Here is a 27,771-nt window from a genome sequence, read left to right as displayed (position 1 = left end):
CAAGAGACGCACATCTTAGGTACACAATGCAACTTCCTAGCCCGGTACAGATTCGAAAGGGTCTGGCATTCCGGCTTCACACGGGGCTCTCGGGTGGCTATTTTACTTAGGAAGGCTCGCCCCTTTACCCTGGCTACAGCTGAGACGGACATACAGGGCCGCTATGTGGTAGTCTCGGGTACCATAGAGGGGCGCCCCTTGAGCCTCTTCAGCCTTTACATTCCCCCGGCACTCTGACACTTCGCCATCTTACACAAGTAGTCTCCTCCCTCCCGCAGGGTCTTACGGTGATTGGGGGGATTTCAATGCGGTTCTGCAGCCCCTGCGTGATTCGACGGGGACCGTGTCCGGGGCCCGTAACACCTCTGCTAGGATCCTTTTGAGCTGGTCCTCGGCCCTGGGTCTCTGCGTCGTGTGGCGGGTTTGGAACCCCCATGGGGACCAGTGCACCCACACGTCAGCAGCCCACCATACTCACTCCCGCATTGACATTTTACTGATGTCGGACTCACAGACTGCCAGCTGGTTTCTGATGCCCCGATACTGCCCAGGGGGATCTCAGATGACTCTCCTGTCTCCCTTCGGCTAGGGTCTCCTCCGACGGGTCCACGAACAGTTTGGCCACTGAACGCCTGGTTGTTGCAGGACACGGAGTTCGTGGAGTCACTTGGTCAGGAACTCCGTCACTACTTCTCCACCAATGCAGGCTCGGTTCCCTCGCCGGGGACGCTGTGGGAGGCTGGTAAGGCCGTTGTCCGGGGAGTGGCCAGAGGGTTGGTCCACGCGAAGCGATCAGAGCAGATGGCCCAGCTTGCACTGCTGGAATCCCGGGCGGCGCAGCTAGAAGCTGTTCATCTCCCTGGCGATCAAGGGGATTCCTCCCGGTAACTGGCAGCAATTAGCGAAGAGATCTGCCAGATCTCGATGGAATCAGCCAAGATGCTTTGGCGCTCGTCGGTTGCTCGCGTCTATGGGTGGGGGGATAAGAACGGTAAGCTCCTCCATAACCTTGTGTCCTACTCCAAAGCCAACCGTATTATTCCCGAGGTCTGTTCACACACTGGGGCCCTCGAAGTGACGTCTGCGCCCATCGCGCAAACTTTTGCTACCTTCTACGTGAACCTCTACACTGATCGTCCCCCGGGCGCTCCTTTGGCTGCTTCGCTAGAAGGGACTGGCACCCGATTGCCTTGTCTCCCTTAGGAGACTGCATATGCTCTGGACCGCCCCTTTACCCTGGAGGAAATGTAGGATGTCATCTTGCTCTTACACCCTGGTAAAACTCCTGGTTCCGATGGTTAGCCTCCGGAGTACTATGCGGCCTTCCGGGAAATATTTTGGCCCCCCAGTTACTGGACCTCTTCCATCATGTGGCGGAGACAGGAACATTCCCACCTGAGTCGGATGTGGCCACGATAGTGGTTATTCCGAAAACGCAGCCGCATTCCTTGAGTCCGACAGGACCCACTTATCAGAGGTTGGGCCTGGGACTCGAGCCAAGTGGACAAGATAGCCCTATATGCAGACGACGTACTGCTATATTTGGCGGACCCGAATAACTCTGGCCCCGGGGGCCTGGAGGTTTTTCCAATTTCGAGCGGGTCTCGGGGCTTCGCCTCAATGCAGCAAAGTCCACTCTGATGAATACAGACCTCAGCAAGGCCTGCGAGTGCGAAAGGGTTCGCCCTTCTGTACGCAAAGTCCTCAAACTACGTAAGAAATTGGCACGGAAACTGGAAATACAAAAACATAGTTTAATAAACCTTTAAAGGTGGTACTACAGCCCACACAACACTCTACAGCATTGTACAAGGTAGCACAAAGAACTTGGACATGCGGTCCCCTTTTATACACAAAGAAGGGGCTCATAAGTGGGCGGTTACAGCTTAAAAGCATGATTTACAACCATATATGGACATTTCTTAAACATGATCGATACATGGGTGGAGTTAACGGTTCATGAAGCCCACCGAATGCACATTCCAATCCCCTCTAAGCAGAAACAGATGTTACATGTATTGAGCATGCGCTAGGCAAGCTGGAACTATTTATAGCCTGTTGCTGGGCAAACTCCAGGGGTGATGGTCAGTGAAGTAGAACTTGCCTCGTGGCGAGCACATGCCGGAGTGTAGCATACAAGATGGACGCCAGAAAACAAAATGGAGTCCGGCCGTAGTTTAGAGTATGGGTGGGAAAACTAGAACGAAGACAGAATAACGTGTCTTCAGCGACTGCTTAACATTATCGCTGTTTTATTTACAACAGACGACCCTTTCAGCATTTGCTGAAGACATTCGTTTTTCTTGGATAATCTAAATACTCATCGTTTATATCGATGCTCATCATATCCGCTATCTCTCTAGTTATAGTTTTCTTATGGGCAGCATCCGCAACAGCTTGTTTATTAGGCACACAAAGTGAGACACATAGCGAGCATATCATTGGACTACATTGAATACATACACAGCAGGTGAATAATATGGCAACCATTATACATATTCCAGTAAGGACCTTCCAACCCCATGTAGAAATCAAGGTCCAGAACCACCCAGAGAAAGTCCAAGACCCATTTTCCTGGTGTATATCAGCTGCAATCTTATGCAATTTGTTAATGGCTTTATACACAGAAGGGATATGATCGGGTATAAAAACGCAGCAGCTGCTTCCAATATTTCTACAAGCTCCACCTCTATCTGCTAACATAACGTCGAGAACCATCCGGTTCTGCAACGCAACAATCCTAGTAATTTGTAGCTCTTCAGTAAGGTTCCCAAGAGCCGCAGCAGTTTGATTGGTAACCGCTTCCACTACTCTTGTTAATCGTCATATCTTTCTGCTATTCAGAGCAGCTCCCACAAAGAAAAACAATCCTAAATTGAAATCTATATATTGTTGCAGACTAGTGTCCATTTGATCAACATCGTCAATGGATAAAGTCCGTTTGAATCTGTTCACAGTTACATTATTCAACAACTTCAAGTCTTTATGATACAATGCAGGTGCCAAGAATACAGGTGGCAATAAAAACGATACATAACATACTCCAGACCATCCGGCTGGTAATCGATAATAGCCCTTATTCCCACATACAAAATAGGTGTTATGTGAAGCAAGGAAAGTACTGTTATTCAGGCCATCAATGTTCAATACAACAATACAGTCACTAACACCTACAGGAATGTGGCCTACACTCTGTACACATAAGTCAGCTTGTGCTTGGGACACTGAAATCACAAACTTCTCTTGCCTAACAGTGTCTCTAGTGTTCGTGAAGACATAAGGGGTCGATTCATTGTCCGGTCGATACTCTTCCCTCTCCCATATAGTTCCGTTGGCTTGTGGATAGCCTTCTTTATCTTGATGACATTCTTTGTTCAGTTTGAAAATCAGTCGTCCTACTGTAGGCTTTCTTGTAGCAAAAAGCAAAGTGTACCACGCTCTACAAGAGCCATTGTGAGAAAAGGGAAGTGGTATGAACGGTGTCCCCCCTTTCTTTTGATGCGCTGGCATCATCGCACATATCCAGCAATCTGTGGCGTTTGTAGCAACGTGGGTATGATGCAACATCTGAATAAAGGTGTTATTCAAATACGACTGTCGATGTTTCAACTCTTGATATGGGAGTGTATAGAAAAAGTGCTCATCAGGGACTGGAGTAGAAACAACATACAGTTCGCGGGCAGGAGCCTTCTCCTCAACAAACCAATTGACTGTAGCAATGACTGCTACAACAAAAATGAACCCTACAGAACCAAAAATCTTTCTTTTATCCATCTCGGGCAAATGTACACAGTATCTTCCTGAAACTAAAGAGTTGTCAGAACTCTTACCCCGTAGGTAGCTGCTGTTTTCTTCACCATCGGGCCAAGACGGGTGTCACTACTCTAATGCATGGCTGATCCCCCCCCTTGTCTCATTGGCTCTCCGTTTCACTAACCTAGGGACCGTTCTGACAACTTCTCATACAATTGCAGATTCTTTCCTTGGTCGTAGATTGTATCTTCTCGATGCAGGCGTTGTCTGGTCCGGGAACAACTCCTCAGAATCGTCAGGTACCACAGCACAGCCTCTCTCCGTAGTCAGGATATCTCGATGATCAGTCAGTACAGCAGGTTCCACCAGATCAGGTTGCACTTTTTGGCAGTGGATGGAATGGATCCAATTCCGATGATTTGTCACTCGTACTGCTGTCCTTGTGGCTAGGAGGACTTGCTGAGGGCCGCACCACCTCGGCTCTAGGCTACTCGACCTCTCGAAGGATTTCACGAGGACAAAGTCACCAGGCCGGAGATTATGACCTTCTCCTGTGGACCGATCAGGGAGTGCTTCTCGAACCTGTTGATGAATGGAAACCAAGCTATCAGTTAATTGTGCCAAATAGTCATTCATTAAAACACAAGGTACATCATACACTGAACTTGGTTTGGGCACCCCCCATATATTCATGGAGCGCCCAAAAACTATTTCGTAGGGCGTTAAGCCCGTCCGAGAGTTTGGTACCGATCTGATAGACAACAACGCCAAGGGCGGAGCATCTGGCCAAGTCAGAGAAGTGGAAGCCTGTATCTTCGCTATTTTCAATTTAAGCGTGCCATTGTACTTTTCCACCAATCCTGCCGATTGCGGGTGGAATACTGCGTGGAACTTCTGCACAATGCCCAATCCCTTCAGGACATACTTAATAACGTCCGCCACAAAATGGGGCCCGTTATCACTCCACAACAATCTGCAAACACCGAAACGAGGAAAGAAGTCCTTCAAAAGTACCTTAGCAGTAGTCATTGCGGTATTGTCCTTAGTAGGGTATGCTTCAATCCACTTGCTGAATGCACAAACCACAACCAGGACATACTTCAGATTATTGCAGCGTTCCAGCTGAATATAATCCATTTGCAATACTTCAAAAGGTGCAGTGGGTGTTGCAAATCCTCCTGCTGGAGTTCATGTCCCTTTTCCTGGATTATATTTAAGGCAAATCTTGCAGGTCTGTACCACTCTCTTAGCCGTGCTAGCAATTTCTGGATGCTCCCAAACTTGCGTAAGCAATTTCACAATTGCGGAAGCTCCAACATGTGCTAGCTAATGTGCCATCTGAACCATAGGTTGTACGAAGGCTGTAGGTAACTTCCACCTATCCATCTACTTATTCCTTCAACAACCCTCATCGTACAACTCTCCATCTTTGGACCATTGGTCTCGTTCTTTCTCAGTAGCAGTCTTTTGCATTTCTCGTACTTTTTCCCTAGCATCGTGCCACCGTTCAGCTTGTGACTTCACGACATACATTGAAGTGGAGCCAGGCTGCATTGCAGTTTCACGCGCCACTCGATCTACAAAAGCGTTTCCTTGTCCCACTTTGTCTGTCACTCTCTTGTGTGCACTACATTTCACTATAGCTATCCTCTTAGGGAGCGTCAGTGCAGTCAAGAGATTTTGTACTAATTCTCCATACATTATCTGGGTTCCATGTGATATCAAAAAGCCCCTTTCCTTCCAGAGCAGGCCAAAATCGTGCACTACTCCGAAAGCATAGCGGCTGTCTGTGTAGACATTCACATATAATCCTGCACTAAGCTCGCAAGTTCGTATCAACGCTATCAGTTCTGCTGATTTCTGTGGTAGGCGTGCTGTCTCCACTATTGTGTGCAGTGTAGTGATTGCATATGCTGCGGAAGTGGTTACGTCTGGTAGCTTTAAACAGGACCCATCCACCCACTGCTCTCCATCCACATCTGTAAAGGGCGTATCCTGCAAATCAATACGACCCTTTGTCTGTTCCTCAGTCACAAAGACACAGTCATGTGTCTCTTGCGCCTCAGGCTGAGTCGCTGGGAAGGGCAACAACGTAGCTGGATTCAATGTTGCACATCTCTTCAATATTATATGAGGAGCCAACAACGTCACCTCGTATCCGGTCACACGAGCACTGGTTAAATGCTGCGTCTTTGTCTGATTCAAAAGGGCATCAACAGCATGGAGGACCAACACCAACAGCTTATGAGATAAGACAATCCCTTCACTCTGACGTATTCACACAGCTGTCGCTGCAACTGAGCGAAAACATCCAGGCAGTACTCGAGCAACAGGATCAAGTACTGCCGAGAAGTATGCACAAGGGCGCTGTTTATCGCCGTGCATCTGCACTAACACTGATAACGCGCACCCATCTCTCTCATGCACGTACAATGTAAAGGGCTTTGTGTAATCAGGGGTGCCTAACACTGGTGCTGAACAAAGGGCCTGACGTAATTGTTGAAAAGCATTTTCACATTTATCTGTCCATGGAAGGGGAACTGGGGTATCCTTTGTCAGAAGGGCTAACAGTGGTTTAACTATATATGAAAACCTTAATATCCACTGTCTACAAAAGGAGGTGAGACCCGAAAAGGCTCGAACTTCTTTCTGCATGGAGGGTACTGGTGTGTCTAAAATGGCTTGAATATGATCTGGTGTGAGTGCACGCCCCTCCTTAGACAAAAGGTGACCTAAGTACGTTACCTTTGGTCTACAATATTGCAGTTTCTTTTTCGATACTTTGTGATTGTGGGATGCCAAGAAGGTAAGTAAAGGCAAAGTGCACTCTTCACATTGTTCAGGGGTGTCGGCGGCTAACAAGATGTCATCGACATATTGTATAAGCGCCACACCGTCTGGTAAAACAAAAGAATCCAATTGTCGTTTTAATGCCTGACTGTAAATGCTGGGGCTCTCAGTATAACTCTGAGGAACCCTACAGAATCTGTACGATCTATTATTCAGCGTGAAACCGAAAAGATATCGGCTGTCAGGATGAATGGGGATCTAAAAGAAGGCGTTCTTCAAGTCTACAACAGAGAACGTTGTTGCAGTAGGCGGGACCAAAGTAAGAAGTGTTGTAATATCAGAAACCACTGGGTATTGAGGTATCACTATCTTTTTAACCTCCTTTAAATCGATAATGAATCAATAAATCCTGGTATCAGTGTCTTTCTTCAAAATCGGTAGAATAGGACTGTTGCACACATTATATGGAACTTCTTCAACCACCCCTACTTTAATCAAGTCCTGCACTATCCTCCCCTCCTGTGAAATCCGATACTGAGGCAGGCGTGGCAGCACAGCTCCCTCTTTCACACTGATGTGCACTGGAGGGATGATCATCTGTCCCACGTCGGTATCGGACGTGGCCCACAAAGATTCAGGCAAAGAGGCCAGTGCAGCCTCTACGGTAATCATGTACACCCTCTCCATTGGTGGATAATTATCATTCAGAATAACACGTACTCCCACAGGGGAGCACCGTATCGTGGCCCGGAAATATTTGAGCATATCTAGGCCCACGATATTATCAGGAGTTTCCAGGGAGAGTAGGAATGGGAATGGTGCAGCAAACTGATCTATATAAAGTGCAAGAGGTTGTGATAGTGGGCTAACAGAAGGCGTTCCATCGAACCCTATTGACGTAATTGTTGAGCCAGACAGGGGAGCCCTCGGAACCAATTTTTTGGACAAAGCGCTACGAGTAGCTCCTTTATCAACCAGGAACGATCAGTAGAGCCCAAAACATGTGCGGTAACATAAGGACCCCTCTGATCTACTGGCACTTCAACTGGTTCCTTACCCCATCCTACGCAATCCTATGCATACTGTGAATCATGCTGCTCGGGAGGTGCATAATCAGACATTTGATACTGATTTTGTCGATCAAAAATATTGGACCCATCTCGGGGTCGCACATTAGACTCAAACCTAGCTCCATCATTCGTGTTGCCTCTAGGGCCTGAAAAGTTTCCTCTACCCCTCATAGACCCCTGCCCACGCTCCTGTCGCTGTGCACGCAACAAAGGACACTTGTTCGCCCAATGGCCTTTCTGCCTACAATACGCACATTGATCCCGGGCCAAATCAGTACGGCCGGAAGGGGAGCTAAAAAAATTCCTGCCGCCCGATCATTACCTCTACGAGGCGGCCCATATACTTCTGCTAACATAACCTTCATTTTCAGATCTTTAGATTTTTTTTCCTCACTACCCTTCGCTTCTAGTTCCTGACGCTCGTAATACTGAGCCATCGTCAGAAGGGATGCCGGTGTCGAAGTCGTCCAAGAACTTTCACTTGCTTTAAATCGAGCTGCTATACTTGGTAATAAATTTGAAACATATTTATCAACAAAAAGGTGCCGGCCCGTGACGTCCGTGAGCGACTGACCGCTTAAATCATGAAAGGTTTCCTCAAATCGTGTAAAGAAGTCTGAAACCGATTCATCTACCTTCTGCTTACATGACGCTAGCATAGTCCAATCAATCTTTTTAGGGGGAATAAGCGTTTTCAATCTAGCTACAATAGCAGCAGGAAGGTCTAAAATCAACTGGGGCGGCTTCTGTGCTGGTTTTCTCTCCCTGTCCTCATCCTCAAGATCCCTCCATCGAGCTTTGAATGCCTGAAGATCATCAATCTTTCGTATTGATCTCCACATATCTGGGGGTAATATAAGCCCGAACAATAAATCAATATCAGCCAGAGTCATAGTACAGGAATTCAAAGCCCCCTCAACTTCCTCATAAAAGGCTGCAGGATTCTTTCGTGAATCAGGTAATGCTGCCTTTAATGCCATAACATCAGCTCTATTCCAAGGAGTATAAACCGAATTGTAGATAAAATACCCTTGAGCATCAGGAGACCCTCTATCAGAACTAGTACCCGCTCCTTTAGGAGGAACATACAAAGGCGCCGCCTCCCGCATTGGTTTAGCATGCACGGCATCAATCTTATCTGAATAAAAGATGGATGACTGCTTCCCGCCGCCAGTCGGATTCAATTGCTCCTCGCCATCTTTCCGTTTCTGTGCTTCGTCCCGTAGCCGAAACGTCTCATCCCGCAACGCAAATAGCCGTCGGATCGCAGCAGGCACCTGAGAAGAAGAAAAAAGACCTTTACGCAATTCTTTGGCATCAACTATCCCACAGCTGGTTCAAGAACATCGGAATATTTTCGAAAAGCTAACACGACTTCATTAGAAAGAATCAACAAAATATAGTTTCTCCCTATCTTCCCATGCCTCAAGCTCTTGCAAAAGATCGGCAAGGGGCATAGTATCTTTGGTGACCCGATAAGCAATCTTACGAAGATCAGCCATACGGTCGGCCGATAACATAGACCGCGTATCCACCTTCTGTCCGGGCGGCCTAGAATCTTGATATTCTCCTCTCGGAGCAGACGGACCAACGTACGGGGGGGGGAGCGATCTAGCAACGAAAAATCATCATCCGATTTATTAAGGACAGGATAAAGAGGCTGTTGAACAGGTTACTGGCCATATATTTGCAACCGACGTTCTTTCTCCTGTTTCTCTTCTAATTCCTTTGCTTCACGTTTTTTCACCTCATGCGCTTTCTCACGTTCACTCTCCCGCTGCTCATTCTAAAGCAGCGCTTGCTCATGCTTCTCACGATCTCGCACTTCTTTCACCCACATTCGTATACATTCAAACATATCTTGCTTCAATCGCCGCTTACACATACACTGCTCCACATACTCAATTTTCTTCAAATCAAACGATCCATACATAGGCCATCGCAACTCAGGATCCTTCTTTGTGTATTTCCACCACAACGTGCTGTACATTATGGGGGAAAGACCAAATTTTATATACATGTCCCTATTCGGCGTCCCCTCCGGGGGAGCCGGCTGTGATTCTTCAAGTACCAACCGGTCATTTCCAAAACAGCAGCACCACTTACGGAGTGTGCTAAGAACAGGCATGTCTAAAAAATAATGCAGAATATGCAATATTATAATTAAATGGCACTTAAAACGTTGCGCCGCTCAAATTCACAGATCAAGAGAAATCTCTCCACATTGCCCGCCTATATGGGTTGCAACTCATATATAAATTCACTGAACCAATAATATGACTAGTCATTCCAAACAAACAAACAAATTAGTCGGGGCAAGCGTATTAAACTGCCTTGCCAAACAAGACTATCAAAGGCTCGGAGCAAGTATCGATTCTTACCAATCAAGAGCGTCCAGATTCCAACTGCCAAGTTCCCAATTTGCCCAAACGGCCACTATGCGGCAAACCGACAGAAGAGGTCTCAGTCGATGACCGGCGCCACCCAAATGGTCAGATCGGAAGGGAAGGAAGAATACCTCGGGATGCCAGGACTAAAGGCGCCGCTGGCAGTGATCACGTCCCCGGCAAGGTTCCAATCCTCTGTCACGACCAGTCCTTCGAGCATCCGAGTCGTCGATGAGCCCCACGTGACGGGCGCCAATTGATGAATACAGACCTCAGCAAAGCCTGCGAGTGCAAAAGGTTCGCCCTTCTGTACGCAAAGTCCTCAGACTAAATAAGAAATTGGCCCGGAAACTGGAAATACAAACACATAGTTTAATAAACCTTTAAAGGTGGTACAACAGCCCACATAACACTCTACAGTATTTTACAAGGTAGCACAAAGAACTCGGACATGCGGTCCCCTTTTATACACATAGAAGGGGCTCATAAGTAGGCGGTTACAGCTTAAAAGCATGATTTACAACCATATATGGACATTTCTCAAACATGATCGATACATGGGTGGAGTTAACGGTTCATGAAGCCCACCGAATGCACATTCCAATCCCCTCTAAGCAGAAACAGATGTTACATGTATTGAGCATGCGCTAGGCAAGCTGGAACTATTTATAGCCTGTTGCTGGGCAAACTCCAGGGATGATGGTCAGTGAAGTAGAACTTGCCTCGTGGCGAGCACATGGTGGAGTGTAGCATACAAGATGGACGCCAGAAAACAAAATGGAGTCCGGCCGTATTTTAGAGTATGGGCGGGAAAACTAGAACGATGACAGAATAACGTGTCTTCAGTGAATGCTTAACATTATCGCTGTTTTATTTACAACAACTCTGGTCCCACTGCATCCCTCCAGAGAATGCTATGACTGGCAGTCGGATATCCCCCTGCCTCACAGGCCTTGGTGGAAACTAGGATCGGGGAGGTGATTGTCGATGTGGCACTGATTCGACAGGACCTCCGTAATGTCACGGCCCGTCTTACAGAGGCGGAGTCTCGTCTTTCCACGGCAGAGGACGACATGGGCACTCTCAAATCCCAAGGGCCCGCCTGCAGACGCAGACCGCGGAACTGCATCGAAGGGCCGAGGACGCCGAAAAGAGGGCCCGGAGAAACAACCTTCGCCTCCTGGGTTTTCCAGAGGGAGTGGAGAAGGGGCATACCGATACCTTCATCGAGGCATGGGTCCGGTCATGGATCCCAAAAGAGAAACTTTCCCCCTGGTGTGTGGTGGAACGTGCACACAGCTCTCTTGCTCCCAAACCCCCTCCTGGAGCTCCAGCTCACCTCATTATCCTCTGTATATTTAACTTCCGCGATAGGGACGCAATCCTGGAGGACTGCCAGAGCGCTGGGTCCACTGCACTTCCAAAACTATGGTCTTCCCGGATTACTCCAAAGATGTGCAAACTCAAACGCCGGTCCTATGACGAGGTCAAACAAAAACTCAGGGCTATGGGCCTCCTCTATGGACTCCTTATCCCGGCTCGCCTAAAGGTTTTTTTCCAGGACAAGACCTTCTTTTTTGACACCCCGCAGGCGGCATGGACCTGGCTGACAGAGGAGCAGCCGCTCTTACCTGGTTCGGTCCCCTCTCCGGGCCAGAAAACAGCGATCCAACCCGGCCGGGAGGCACCCAAGGCGAAGCGGCGCCAGACTGGATCTAGAAGACACGGCAACCGCTGGGGGGGAACTCTTGTTCGCCGGGGACACGGTCCAGACACTCCTCGATTCAGACCTCAAGCCAGAGGGCTTCCTCGCCTGCCCTAGTGTTTTCACTTATCGACATGGGTAGCATCCCAGGCTCAGAGGTCACTCAACGGAGGGCCATGTCGGACTCAGACTTGTCTGGAAGCCCCGTGATCCGTGGCTCTGGTGGAGAGGAGGGGGTGTGATCCGTTTAGCGGGTTGCCTTTCGCCACTCCACCCTTTGCGGCCTGCTGCAGCGGGCTGTCCCTGGCCTACGGATGGGGCTCCTCCCTGGCTCCTCTGGATGTTCCGGCCAGGGTTAATCTTTACGTTGCCATCCTGCCACTATACCACTCTGTAACTTCTTGTTATCCATTCCATGTTAGCTACTATGGGCATCTATCCGTCTACATGGAGTGGGGTCCTCCTCAGCCATGCTCCTGGTTGATTGTTGCTAATCATTTTAGAGTAGCAAATCACCTCTTGGTGGGGTAGTTAGTTGTTGGGGTTTTGGGGCGACAGATGCTTCCACTTCAGAAGTGTAGGGTGGGGGGAGTTGGGAGGGAAGGGAGGGACGGGGGACCGTTGTTCCTCGACAGTTTGTTTTGTTTAGCCGCCTATGGGCCGCTGGTTGCAGTTCTCCTTGGTAACTATGTCTCGCCAATAGGTCCACAGCTGCCAAGATCGTGTTAGTATGGGATTACAGTTCCCGGCATACCCTGGGCCAGAACTACTATTCCCATGATCCTCCGCAACGGAGCGCGATCTCGCGAGAGAACATATAACGAAGTCGGTGGCAGGGGACCGGCGGCGGGAATTCCTTCAGAGTACAGGCTTGTCATGTTTTTGTTCAGGATCTTCAACGGTGCGGTAAGGGTGCTTTGCACCACTGTGCTTTTCAGCGGGATCGCTGAATTCAGAAAGACTGTGTTTTTGCTCGAAGTAATTGCGGTTACTTCTGTGTTGGTTTTGTGAACTGCTGGGTGTTGGATTTTGTCTCGGTCGGCATTTTCGGCCGACGGAGGAAAAAAGAGGATGTTTTGGAGTTTCTCTGGAGACTTTCACTGCCACTGACCTTTGGTTATTTGGTGTGCAATCTAAACTCTAGAGGTTGTGCTTTGTCTATACTAAGGATGCTACCCCCACCCATATAAGAGGCATTATATGGATCTTTGGATGTACTTGTGTTCCTGGGGTCTACAATTATTTATTTCCGTTGGATTGGATTTCTATTTCCTAATGTGGCAGCGTGCATTAAATTGTGTATTGGTGTTAACTACTTTCTATACCTCTTGTAAATAACAGGGGTTCCTTGGAGGTGTATTGCTTACACTCTACCCTTGTGAAACATTATAGAGGTATACTTAGGTAGGTTCTTATACCTGTGATACATGTGATCAGTGTGACCTCCTGTGATGGTTCTGACATATATCATTTGACTATTCCATACCTTTTTGTATTGCTGTAGTTACACCGCAACAACCCCAACGCTACCAGATACCTCTGCACATCTACGAGGTTTATTTTTCCTTTACTGGTATAATCAATAGATGTATACCTGATATGTAAAATGTTAGCACTGTTAGAGAAATCGTAGTTTCATGTGTGTGCTCTGTTTATGTCTTTCAGATCTCCCTCCCCGCTGTCCCCTTCCTTTCCTTCCCTGATCATTTCCTTTTTCCCCTCACTTGATATTTTCAATGCTCTGTGCCATCACGGCAATTCAGGCGTTGGTTCGATCTAGAGGTGGGCGTACTATTCAACAAACCGATCCCGAGGACGTTATCTTAACAACAGCTGACACGCAGATCATATTTCCCACTAGTTTGGTACTTTTGTTCGCCAACGGGCCACCATCAGGGGCGACTGTCGGCAGTCGTGCTTCCTCCTCCCCCGGCTTTCACAGTTGACAAGCAGATCACCACTTTCCATGGCCCCCCCTTTCCGAGTCTGCATTTGGGTGGGTACCCTCCTCTGGCGGGGCGAGGGCCCACGTAAATATCCGTCCCTCCCCGGTCCCTTTCCTCCGATGACACACACCCTCGCTAGACCTATCCACATCCTTTCCTGGAATATTAATGGCCTCTTGGACCGCATCAAGCGTATGGCTGTCCTCCGAGCTACTCACCGCCACACAGCTGACATTCCTGTCCTCCAAGAGACGCACCTCTTAGGTACACAATCCAACTTCGTAGCCGGGTACGGATTCAATAGGGTTTGGCATTCCGGCTTCACATGGGGCTCTCGGGGGTGGGTATTTTACTTAGGAAGGCTCTCCCCTTTACCCTGGCTACAGCCGAGACGGACATACAGGGCTGTTATGTGATAGTCTCGGGTACCATAGAGGGGCGCCCCTTGAGCCTCCTCAGCCTTTACATTCCCCCGGCACTCCTATCTCTGACAATTCGCCATCTTACACAAGTAGTCTCCTCCCTCCCGCAGGGTATTATGGTGGTTGGGGGGGATTTCAATGTCGTTCTGCAGCCCCTGCGTGATTTGCCGGGGACCCCGTCCGGGGCCCGTATCACCTCTGCTAGGATCCTATCGAGCTGGTCCTCGGCCCTGGGTCTCTGCGACGTGTGGCGGGTTTGGAACCCCCATGGGGACCAGTGCACCCACACTTCAGCAGCCCACCATACTCACTCCCGTATTGACATTTTCCTGATGTCGGCCGCAGACTGCCTGCTGGTTTCTGATGCCCCGATACTGCCCAGGGGGATCTCAGATCACTCTCCTGTCTCCCTTCGGCTAGGTTCTCCTCCGACAGGTCCACGAACGGTTTGGCGACTGAACGCCTGGTTCTTGCAGGACACAGAGTTCGTGGAGTCACTTGGTCAGGAACTCCGTCACTACTTCTCCACCAATGCGGGCTCGGTTCCCTCATCGGGGACGCTGTGGGAGGCTGGTAAGGCCATTGTCCGGGGAGTGGCCAGAGGGTTGGTCCACGTAAAGAGATCAGAGCAGATGGCCCAGCTTGCACGGCTGGAATCCCGGGCAGCGCAGCTAGAAGCTGCTCAACTCCCTGGCGATCAAGGGCATTCCTCCCTGCAACTGGCAGCAATTTGCGAAGAGATCTGCCAGATCTCGTTGGAATCAGCCAAGATGCTTTGGCGCTCGTCGGTTGCTCGCATCTATGGGTGGGTGGATAAGAACGGTAAGCTCCTCCATAACCTTGTGTAATACTCCAAAGCCAACCGTATTATTCCCGAGGTCCGTTCACACACTGGGGCCCTCAAAGTGACGTCCCCGCCCATCGCACAAACTTTTGCTACCTTCTACGTGACCCTCTACACTGATCGCCCCCTGGGCGCTCCTTTGGCTGCTTTGCTAGAAGGGACTGGCACCATATTGTCTTGTCTCCCTCAGGAGACTGCATATGCTCTGGACTGCCCCTTTACCCTGGAAGAAATCCAGGATGCCATCTTGCTCTTATACCCCGGTAAAACGCCTGGTCCCGATGGGTACCCTCCGGAGTACTATGCGGCCTTCCGGGATATTTTGGCCCCCCAGTTACTGGACCTCTTCCGTCATGTGGCGGAGACAGGAACATTCCAACCTGAGTCAGATGTGGCCACGATAGTGTTTATTACAAAAACGCAGCCGCCTTCCTTGAGTTGTGCGGACTTCCGCCCGATCTCATTGATCAACACGGAGAGCAAGCTCTTCGCTACTGTCCTGGATCAGAGACTCCAACCCCTCCTGCAGGACCTGGTCCATCCCGACCACTGCAGGTTCATGCCAGCTAGGAGCACTCACCACTGCATCCTTCGTCTCCATCTGGCTCTGGCCCACCGTGGACGCCTAACTCCGTACCTAGCGCTGCTTTTCATAGATTTCGAGAAGGCCTTCGATATGGTGAGTTGAGAATACCTGCTAGATGTGCTGGACAGGATGGGTTTTGGTCCCTCGTTCCACCATCTGATTAAAGCTCTCTACACCAATCCTCGAGCCCGTGTACTCATTAACGGAGAGCTCTCCGAGGCCTTCCCAATCCGGAGGGGCACGCGTCAGGGGTGTCCCCTCTCACCACTCTTGTTCACACTAGCGATGGAGCCCCTGGTTGCACTCATCTGACAGGACCCACTTATCAGAGGTTGGGCCTGGGACTCGAGCCAAGTGGACAAGGTAGTCCTATATGCAGACGACGTACTGCTATATTTGGCGGACCCGAATAACTCTGGCCCCGGGGGCCTGGAGGTTCTTTCCAATTTCGAGCTGGTTTCGGGGCTTCGCCTCAATGCGGCAAAGTCCACTCTGGTCCCACTGCATCCCTCCAGAGAATGCTATGACTGGCAGTCAGATATCCCCCTTAGGACACATTCGGTCAAATACCTTGGCGTCTGGGTAGCTCTTCTACCTGAGCTTGAGTGGGCTTGAATGTTATGCCTTTGGTCGTCAGGATGAAGGCGGATCTCAAGAGATGGAAGACCCTTCCCCTAAACCCCCTGGGCAGAATTGCACTCTTCAAAATGATGGTCCTTCCCTGTTTCCTTTACATATTGCAGAACATTACTATCCATCTCCCGGGTAGTTGGTTTTGCGAGCTTGACGGCGCCCTCACCCGGTTTCTCTGGGGGGGGGGGGGGCGGCGGGAGACCTCGCTTATCCCTGGCGCACTGTCGTATTCCTCCCTTTGACGGGGGTATGGGGTGACCAATCTCCACCTCTACTATCTGGCCACGAAATTCATCGTCATCCATGACTAGTATGCGGGCGGCTGGTCCGACCCTGCCTAATACGTGGAAGTTAGTATGGCAGACTTCACGCAGGTCCAGGCACTTTTGTACGGCCCTACGTCACATGGGGTGGGACCGGAAACTCACTCGTCAAACGCCACTTTGGCATGGGTCCTGGACCAGGAGGTCTCGTCCCTACAGGGGTTCCGTCAATGGGACCTCATTGGCATTTTAGTACTCGGAGATGTTTGGGTTGGGGACCACATCCGCTCCTTTGCAGACCTGCAGCAGCGCCATGCCCTTCCTCTCTCCCAACTCTATAAATGCCTACAACTTAGACACGCCCTTTACACGCATGTCTCCCCTCCTGTCTCCCTTCCAGAATTTAGCCCGTTGGAGGCTCTGGTGATGATGGGGCACTTAGGACGGGGGTGTGTCCCGCATATACCGGTCCCTGGTAAACAATGGTCCCGCCTCCCTAGATCGGCTCAGGGCTAGGTTGGAGGGATGGCTGGGGCCCCTAGAGGAGGCGGATTGGAGGGATGCCCTCATGGTGCCCAAAACCCTGACCACATCCTCCAAGCTGCGCCTGGTCCAACTGGACTACCTACATGCGACATACCTCACCCCGACACGACTATTTCAGGCCCGGTTGAAACCCTCCCCAGCATGTGCACGATGTGCCTTTGCCCCTGCCGATTTTTATCACATGGTATGGTGCTGCCCGGCGCTGGGACCGTTTTGGAGGGGGGTGGAGCTTGAGCTTACAGATGCCCTGGGGTGGGAGGTCCCCCATGATCCAATGCATATGTTGTTGGGGGTGTTTGATGGCTTGGATGACTCTAGGGCGGACAAGCGCCTTTTGGGGACAGCTGTGGCGGTGGCCAAGAGAGACATAGCAGCGCATTGGTCCCAAGCCAAGGCGCCTACTGTGCAGAGATGGAGGAGGGGAGTGGACTGGTGTGGGATCCAGGAGGAAGCCCTATTTGAAGCCCGGGATGTCCTGACCTGTTCGGCAAAGTGTGGGGTAAATGGTTTAATATGATGCCACCATGATGATCTGCCTTCCTTTTTATTCCAAGTCTCACTGTAATTAATGTATGGACTGCTGTGTTATACCCTGATGGACCGCGCCTCTCATTGTTGGCAGTCTGTCCTGCCATGTTTTTCCCAATGATTACTGAACTGCAACCAATGAATTCTTCCTGTTGTTGTACATCCAATAAAGTTGATTATCAAAAAAAAAGAGTTTGTAAAGATGAAATCTGAAGTTATAGAGTTTTGTGGGAAACTTCGACTAAGGACTTTCTTTCTGGCAAATCCAACACCGCCAGCCTCTGAAGTCACTGGATTGAGGAATAAATCAACATTTTGCCCACCAACTAATAAAATACCAAAAGAGGTGTACATTTTTGAGAAAACTGTTCTATCTGCAATTACCAACCTTGAAAAAAAGAGAAAATTTGTCAAACACAACATTTCTAAATCTGAAAAATAGGCCATTTCTACTCTAAAAAATGGCACATCAATTGTCATAAAACAAGCCGACTAAGGCGGATCTATTGTGGTTTGGAATACCCAGGATTACATCCCTGAGGTGAAAAGACAATTAGATGTTGAAGAATGTTATCGCAAAATTGATAAAGATCCAACATCAAACAATCAGAATGAGTTGACATTAACATTGAAAAATGGTCATGAAAAGGGATTTGTTGGACAGAAGGAATTTGATTTTTGGAATAAAAAACACCCTAGAATTCCACTACTATGCATCCTACCAAAAGTTCATAAAAACACAACTCATCCACCTGGGAGACCCATAGTTTCAGGGTGTGAATCAGTTTTAGAACCGATTTCAAAATACGTGGACTTTTTTCTTAAACCATTTATGGATCAAATACCATCTTACATTCAAGATACTACAGATTTTATTAATAAAATCGAAAAGGTCAAATTTACACCAGAGTATCAAATTTTGGTGACACTTGTCATAGTATCACTTTATACTCAAATCCCACAAGACGGTGGATTAGAAGCTATACAATCTTTCTTGGAAACAAGAGCAAAACAGAGTACTAACTGCTTTCATAATGGAGCTTGCTAGTTTTTCTTTACGAAAAAACTATTTCAGATTTGAAACAGACTTCTATTTCCAGACAAAGGGTTGTGCCATCGGTTTCCCTTTTGCCCCAGAGCTGGCAATCCTTTATATGGCTAAATTTGAAGAAAAGTTTGTGTATAACTACAACCCATTTTCCCAGCAGATCTCAAACTGGATTCGTTATATTAAGTTTAGCATTAATCATGCATCAAGAAGGATGACATTTTTGGACATAGAAGTTTATGCTTCTGAAGGTTGTTTGGTAACAACACTGTACAGGAAAGAAATAGGCAGGAACAAATCTTTACATTACAACAGCCATCACCCAAGGAGTTTAAGGGATAATCTCCCTTACGGACAATTTTTAAGAATAAAAAGAAATTGTACTTTTAAAGATGAGTATTTTTTCCATGCAAACCAATTAGCGGATAGATTGAGAGATCGAAATTATCCAAAAAAACTACTGAAACACGCAATGAAAAGGACATGGTGGACTCCAAGGGATGTGTTGTTACAAAGGAAAGAAAAAACAAAGATGGATCGCATGGTATGTGTCACCACATTCTGTCCAAGCACTAATTTTCTTTAAAAGACCATTTGCCAGAACTTGCACTTGGTACAGGAACTGGATGACACATTGAATCGATGCCAATTATTCGCACAAAACAGCATTGGCAATCAAGTGGTGCATGCTGCTCTTCCACTAGTGGGAGCAAGACAAACACTGCGGGAACAACTGTGTTTGCCCCTGATTAAGGGTCATCACAAATGCGGTACTTGTCTTTGCTGAAACCAGACAATGGAAGGTTCTGTTTTTTTCCACAAAAATGTGAGTTGGAAACATGATACCATCACAAATTGTAAATCCATGAATGTGGTTTATGGAATCTTGTGTCGATGTCAGAAACTTTACGTAGGTAAGACAAATCAGTAAGTACGACAAAGGATAACCCAGCATAAATCAAGAATTCGAAAAAAAGTACTGTCTGCACCATTAGTTCACCATTGGATCAACCATAATCATGCAGAACAAGACTTGCGCTGGACGGTGATTTCGAAACTGGAACCAGATCCGCGAGAAGGTGATTTGGAAAGGAGATTGATACAGAGGGAGGCATTATTAATCGTTAAAATTGACACTGCCATTGACGGCCTTAATGAAATGTTTGAAATCTACAATCTTTAGTACCAATCCTTTCATTAATTCATTTTGTGGTTTTGCCCCCCAATCACGTTGGAAGTAAATGCTTGCCTATATGCATAAACAATAATGAAGACTTTGTAGTCTCATTTCTAGGCAGTATTACTGTGTTGATGACCCCGAACGGAAATCAAACATCAAACACCCAAGATGCTCTTTAAAGTAATAACTTTGTAAACAACAATGAAGATTTTTTATTAAATATCCCTATTTTCTAGGCAGTATAGCAATGATCCTGTGTGCAAATTAAAACCAAACGCTTGTGATGCCCTTTGAATTCACTACGTTGCAACCTCTTGCTTCAATGGCAAAATAGAAAACTACATTTCCCATCAGTCTTAGCCAACACGTGACAAACAGGAAGTACTCAGAGAGAGAAATGGATCCGGACGAACTGACAATTCACTCGTCCGTTTGAGCGAGGGAAAGTGCCATCCACAGCGTCACAAAGAGAAATTACAAGTAAGTCCTTAATTGTGGAACTAAGCAGCGATTATGTGCGATGGTAAAGGAGAAATGTAGAAGCCCGGCCGCTGTTTTGGAAAAAGGGTCGGCGGCTTGTGGCTTAATTGATATGTGGAAATCTCGTTTAAACCACAATACGGTTCTCAGATGCTGCGGCGTACTAAGTAGATAGAATGCAACAAAAAACTGACCAGTACAGCTCGAGAAGTAGCGCATTGACATAAGAGGCTTATAACCATCTGGGAAAGTCAGAAAGCCGCTCCCCTCTTTTTTAACCTCTTTTTTAAGTTTGTACACATGTTATTTTTAATAAATGGAGTTCTGGTAGAAGAACTTCCAACTGACTGAGAAATTTTGCACAAGTAAAACGTCACGCTAGCAGACAAATATTTTCGGAGAAACACGGGGTGAAAGTAAGGATTATTGGCAAACTATAGAGCATGGTCTCAACAGCCCTTCCGTTTTGGTTTTTGCTTTAGGTCATCAAATACCTTTGAATCGGGAATACATGGACAACCAAAATATAAGAAAGGTAGGCAAAACACACAAACACAGCGGTGTTTAACCCCTTCCATGCTTGTGACGGAACCATTCCGTCATGAGTCACAGTTGGACTGTGCTGATGACGGAATGGTTCCGTCACGACCACGCCCGCGATCGGAATGTCCAGCACGGGGCTGGAATTCCTGCCGCACGCAAGCGGTTAATCACTATGATGAAAGGCAAGATACATTTTCATTTTTCACGTTCTCATTTCAGAAACAGTTTTATTGGCAAGGATGGCTGCCTGTCCCCCTCATATAAAGATAAAGGTAAGTGCACAACAGTGCATTTTGAGTATTAGAGACTTAGGCCTTAAAACAAAGCTTGACGGTTTTTCTCTCTCTTTTGTTTTGTTTTTTTTCCCCGCGTGAATTTTTCCATTCTTGGTTGTAGAAATGCGTCTTGGAGACAATAAAGTATCGAGAGCGAGAGATTGACTGATCTCATCATAGAAAGGTAACTAGGGGAACATGGAGGTGTTATGTTGGGAAAATAAAAGTCTTTGGAGTTTTTGATATCATAGTGTCACATTTTGTGTTTTCAGCAATTGGTCCTGATGAGAACCCAGTTTTAAGGTCTGGGTTTGAAACACAACGACCAGGTATTGTTTCACAACTAGTGCAGCGAAAAAGAAAAATCCCCCTGGTCTCGTTACAGTGTTTAGATACATTTTTCTAATAATGAGATTGAATTCTACGAGCACAGGATTGTTCTAAGAATATGCACTGTTTATTGCAAGAGGTTTATCCATTGAATTGAAAATAAGCAATTCTTCTATGTAAATACTTGTTTTGTTTTGAGTTTGATGTTTTTGAATAAAAAAAGGTATGTGTTTTTATGTAATGTTAAATGTAACTATTGCTGTTTGTGCTTTGTAAAATGTAAAAAGGTGGGTGTGGGTTGTATTCATGAGATGTGCAGATTATATGTTTAAAGTTTTTTGATACAAAAGATAAAGACAACTGGATAACAAATCATTTGAAAAATAAAAATAATATGAAGAGAAAAAGTTACCGGTGTCACATTGAGTAAGAAGTGTGTCTCCGTTTGAAAATAAGGAAAGGAATAGTGAACAGTGTTGGCAATTCTATTGAAGTGTGGTTTTTAATGGGCCTTGCCTTACTGTTGAGAGGCCTTACCTTCTATTGTTAGCCGGGACCACATCTGAGCATGCAGCGTACCTTCAGTCCCACTTCCAAGGGTCCAAGACTGGGGTAGCACCACTTGGGAGAGAAGGACTCACAGTAGACAGAGTTTGGGTCCTGTGATCAAGGTGGTTGGCGCCTTCTATCACTGAGGATTTGGTCAGGAGGCCAGTCAAATAGGCCTTGGAGTCACTCTGGTGGTCTGGGGCTCTAGATGCAGGGCCAGTTCTTCTCACTCAAACAGGAGGGCAGCAGGGCTGCACAGCAGGGCAGCAGAGTATCAGTCCTTCTTGGAGCAAAGCTACACAGCACCCCTTCTTCTGAGTCTTCCACAGATCCAGATATGTACTGAAGAGTTGTGGTCTGAGGTCCAATATTTATACTTGCTGTCCATAACTGAAGTAGAATAGGTTTCAAAAGGATTCCCCACTCTGAGGTGTAGGCCTACCCTTCCTCCCTGCCCTCAGCGAGTCTGGGGACAGAAAAAGATTAGTGACAAAGCCTTTGTGAGAGTGCTTAGGCAGGACCTTTGTGATGTGATGTGTGACAGCTTTTCAACCTTTTTAAGTCAGAGGGGCATTCGCAGTCAACACTTGGCTTCCCTGTGTCTCACTGCCTGGAAGCAATACACACAGACCAACTACCAGCAATGCCTAGTCATTTAACCCAGGAACAAGCTGCAGGCACCATACGGTTGGAACAAGAACACGCTAACATTCCAAAGGTTGAATTTTCAGATTTAGGACTACAAATCCGACTTTACCATTAGAGAGGGCTTTTAAATATAATTCTTTAGAAACCAAACTCCACTTGTCTATCTGTTCACAAATTAAAGTTATTACTTATTAAATATAATAAGGTAGGCCAATGTTATCCTATGACAGAGGTAGGCCTTGTAGTAGTGAAAACAAATTTAAGAGCTTTTCTACTACCAGGACATAAAAACTTAAGTGTGCAATTTCAACTTTTTCAATGCACTTACCCCTGCCCTCTTGGGCGGTTCAGGGCCTATCCTAGGTGTGGCTGGTATGCATTAAAATGGAAGGTATGGGCCTGGCCAAAGATTTGTTTTGCCAGATCTAAATGGCAGTTTAAAACTGCACACAAAGGCTGCAATGGCAGGCCTGAGACATGTTTTAAAGGGATATTTTAGTGGGTGGAATAATAAGTGCAGCAAGCCCACTAGTAGCATTCCATTTATGGGCCCTGGATACCACTATACTAAGGACCTACAAATAAACTCAAGGTGCCAGTTAGGTGTAAGCCAAATCTACCATGTTTAAAGTAGAGAGCACAAGCACCTTAGCTTATTAGCAGTGGTAAAGTCATAAAAGCCATCAAAAACGGGATCAGAAAACAGGAGGGTGAATGGATAAAAGTTTGGGAGGACCATGCAATGGCCAAGTTTAACATGTATCATCTATGCAGGGATTCTTAATACTTGCTTGTATGCTTTGGTTGTGTTACGATCCTTTTAAGCTATTATTCTTACAAATGTTTACTTAGTTATGTGTTTATTACTGTAATGCAGCCTTTCTCAAATGTCTTGTATTTCCCTTTTTTCCTTGTCTTTGGTCAATGCTCCATCCTAGCCTCCCTTGAGAAACTTCTCCCTCACCTCTGGCACCTGGGGTCATCATGTGGAGTTCAGTCTAGCGCTCTTGTGTCTGTTGCCTTTGGAGTCAATTTGCAGCTGGCAATCCATCCTCTGTTCAAATAAAACACAACGCTTCAGGAAGCCCAACTTTCTAGCATGCATTTATTGAAAAAACAGCAAGCAGCACAGAAAATAATCAGGAGATATTTGCCCTTGCAACTTACCAGAGTTCTATCCCAAAAAGGTCAGTTGGAGCATGTAATGTTAAAATGAATGCAATTTTGAACAGTTTTTATACATTTTTCCCTCAATAAAAGTATATGGAGCATAAACACATGCCAGAAACTTGTTAATTCAGTGAAACCTATCTAATGAGCAGATGGCAGTATTTTCTCACGGAGACAATTTGAGATATCATTAAAACTAAGATACAAATACATGGATAGATTGTTGAATAAATTCATTTCCTAAAATCACGCCTTTTCTTGCCAACATTAAAAGCAAGGCTACGATTTACTACAAGATGTAGCAAATGTGCAAATGTACTGCTTCAGATAAAATGGCTTATAAGCATACTAGAGTCATGAAATCATGAACATGTGCATGCCGATTAAGACTAAAAAGGGCACTTTGAATTAATGAGAAAATATATCATCAATATTTGATTAAAAAATATGCAAGTGCACAGTGTGAAATACATGTGTGGGTGTAGGTTAACATTAATGCAATAGAAAAACACCATTATGTTTTCACAGCATACATTGACAAGGAACTTAAATCTATTTCTAGTGATATCAAACATTTTCTCGTGCCAAACCAGGAAAATGGACATGTGTAATAAATCCCTTCTTATTGCATTTGTGGAGCGTTCACAATGAAACTTACCTTCCTGTTGTATTTGTCAGACATAGATTTGAAGTCTCTTTTAATCACGCTTTGACTAGAGTTCACAATACAAAAGCCTCTCTCCCTCTTGGGTTTATAAGAGATACCGTATTGGGAAATTCTTTCCAATTTCATTTGTGATAGTTAACAAACCCCTTACTTTGTCGCAGAATTCACAATATAAAACTCCTTCCTATAGTGATTGTCAAGGACTTCACAATTTAGAATCCCTTCCTATTTCATTTATGAGAGAGGTCATAATGTAAAACCCCTTACTACTGTGTTTGAGAAATCTTGTTCATGAGGACCCTTATCTATCATTAGGTACTGGACCCGAATTGGGGTCTTTCATTTTGGTTATTCTGGTGACTCCGAATCTTGTTGACTCATATAAGGGACACAGGGGCATATTATCAAGAACGGTGTTAAAAATTATCGCCGGTTTAGCGGCAGAAAAATGCTGCTAAAGCGGCGATAATGGGCTTGATAATATGCTCTTGAGAATTCCTATAGAAGTCCATGTTCTGGTGTGAACAATTCTCCAGGGCATATTATCAAGCCCATTATCGCCACTTTAGCAGCAGTTTTCTGCTGCTAAACCGGCGATAATTGTAACGCTGTTCTTGATAATATGCCCCTAAGTACCCCTTTTAGTACCTGAATCTCAGAGTAATGAAGCAAAACTGTCTATGGCGAACTCAGGTAGGTTATCTGGGAAAAAAAAATCAAAACTCAGCAGCACAAAAGAAAAATTAATCAATGACCAGCCTATGATTCTTTAAAAAAAAGAAAAATTATCCTAATAAATATATGCTTAGATGCTATGAACAAATTCTAACATTTACAGGATTTCAAATGGAATTGCAACTTGAAACCACTTCTGAATGGGTCTTGAAGCACTGCAGGGTGTAATCACATACCCTAAAGAAATACCACAGTGTTCAACTAACCCATCACATTCTGTCTGTCCCAGTACTTGTGTAGTGCAAGGTGTCATTTTGTGCAATTACAAGCTCTATCCCTAAAAACGAGGAATGTCTATATATGGGACAATTGCAACACATAACACGTTTCACAATCAGCAAGGTTGACCCTACACAATTTGTCAAGTAATTCACAATGTGAATTGAGAGGTCTACAGCCTTGGTCACAGAGTTTAAAAATCAATAAAGCAAACCTATTGTTTGACATGAACATTATCATTACCATGTAGTTTCGGCCTAGCGAGACCCATCAAAAATTGTAGGCAGACTCAAATTATATATTGACATGAACAACAAGGTTGGAGGCTTTCGGACCAACCTTTCCTGTTGCAATTCAGACCGCCTAATAACAGTGTAAGTCGGTCGGAATTGAAACCGTCCGGTCATTCTGGCTGGATTCCAATGGGCTCAAGGAGCGTGTCAGCCCGTCGGAGGCTCCAACGTAATCCCTGTGGATGGAGTTGCCCCCAGCGGGATTACGATGTTGGTATGCGACAGGCTTCCCATGTCGGGCTTTCCAACATGGAAAGTCTGACGGAAAGCGATTTTGGGGGCCCATGGCAGGGCCCCCTTGCAAAAGTGGCCTCCGGTTGGGGGATTGGGGGCACATTTGGTGCCCCCCTATCAATCCCTATCAAGCACCTAGTGGCTGGCACAGTATGGTGCCTGCCACGCGGTCCAGAGATTAACAAAAACTCCCCTTACTCTATGGGAGCTTGTGCTGCGCCTGGTTTAAGGCTGCAGCACAATCTCTCATAGAGAAATGGGAGTATGCGACCACATCGTGTGTAGTTGCATTGTAATAACGGTGTCGGGACCACCGACCAGAGGTCGGTCGGTTCCAAGACTGCAACGGTGTGGAACGGACGTGAGTCCACCCGACATCATAATGAGACTCTAAGTATTGCCCTCAGTAACCAGCATTTACTGTGGTAGACCTAAAAAGGCTGTGGTGCTGGGACTATTTTTAGAGTGGGGGTCCTGCCACTAATACTGTATCACAGACATCAAAGAGACTGTGAAAGATTCAAGCGTCATTCAAGAAAACAAGTGTAGCAAATGTGCCCTGCCCATTCAGCAGCAGAGTGGTAAGGGTGTGGTTTTTAGCTGGTGGAGCATTTTGAAACACTGGTGAGGTAGTGCACAGTCATTTACAGACTACATTATCTGATTAAATGACCACTAAAACTGTATAGATATGCAGTTTTACTGGTAAAAATATATAGCGCAAAACCAAACATGAGTGGAAATCGGGTTTCAGTGAATATTTATCACTTCCTCATCATGAAAAATAGTGTCTTGATTTGTTTGATCCTATTAAAATATTTGTTTCCATTTCACTTCAAAATTACAATAAATGCTTAAGTTGTGCTTTCCTAATCGCTGATATATTTGGAAATATGTGTGTACTTCATTTCCAGATATTTAAATATTCCTTTGTGTTGTAAACAAAACTGACATGCTATAGCCTTTTGTTATGTATTATTTTAGGACCCTATTGTAAGTTTCTCGATTCATGCCCTTATATAGGTATAAATTACCATATCCATATATAGGCATAGACATCATACCCATATTTAGGCATAGCTCATGCAGTCCAAATACGGCAGGGCTACTTCCACTAGTTCTGAAAATCCACAACGATTTCTTGGAAAACTCAGCTTTAGCAGCCAGGGACTTCCCCTTGCTTGAATATTGATTTGTCCAAGAACTCATGGAGTTTTCAAAGAACTGAGACTTTTTGATGACGTTATTATGTCCAACTGTTCGTCAAACTCGGCACCTTCGCGGTATAAATATGCCCACACTCGCCCAAGCAAACACACGTTGGTTTGGAGCAGTTCGACTATCTACATGCCCCAAGCGCCCTGCTACAGCAAGTGCTGAAGGAAGCCGACCCTCCAGCAGACTCACTGAGAGAGAGACGCTGTCTTTTCTCCTGCCGAGAAATCCAGCTCCAGTGTTTCCAAGCTACCCTTGCGGGTTGTTGGGAAATCGAGTCCCGAGACCGACCTTCTCCATTATAAACTAAGGTACGGAGCTGATTAGACCCTTAGAGAAATCTTGGACATATTCTTGGCAAAAGAATACTACATTTATGCTACACCTCACTTACTTCTTCCTTCGTACTAAGCTTAGGTAAGGTACACTGGGGTATGCGTATTTTAGAAGCACCAGTTGAGAACTTTTAGCCTCTGTTATTTATGTACGTATTTATAGATGGTTTAGGAACCATACAATGCACTTACAGTTTTATTTTATCCTACTCTTTATACTGTATTCATTATATTTTATACACTGTTTTACGATTATAGCAGTTCATTTCTTATGCTTGAGAAAGAAGACTGTTCGATAAATTTTTTATTGAAAACGCCCGTCTTTCTACTTTCTCTGCACCTCTAGTGAAATGAAGCATGCACAATTGAATGAGTGA

The sequence above is a fragment of the Lissotriton vulgaris genome, chromosome 10 (assembly GCF_964263255.1).
Source record: "Lissotriton vulgaris chromosome 10, aLisVul1.2, whole genome shotgun sequence".
NCBI classification, from domain to species: Eukaryota; Metazoa; Chordata; class Amphibia; order Caudata; family Salamandridae; genus Lissotriton; species Lissotriton vulgaris.
Note: the sequence above shows the minus strand (reverse complement) of the source record.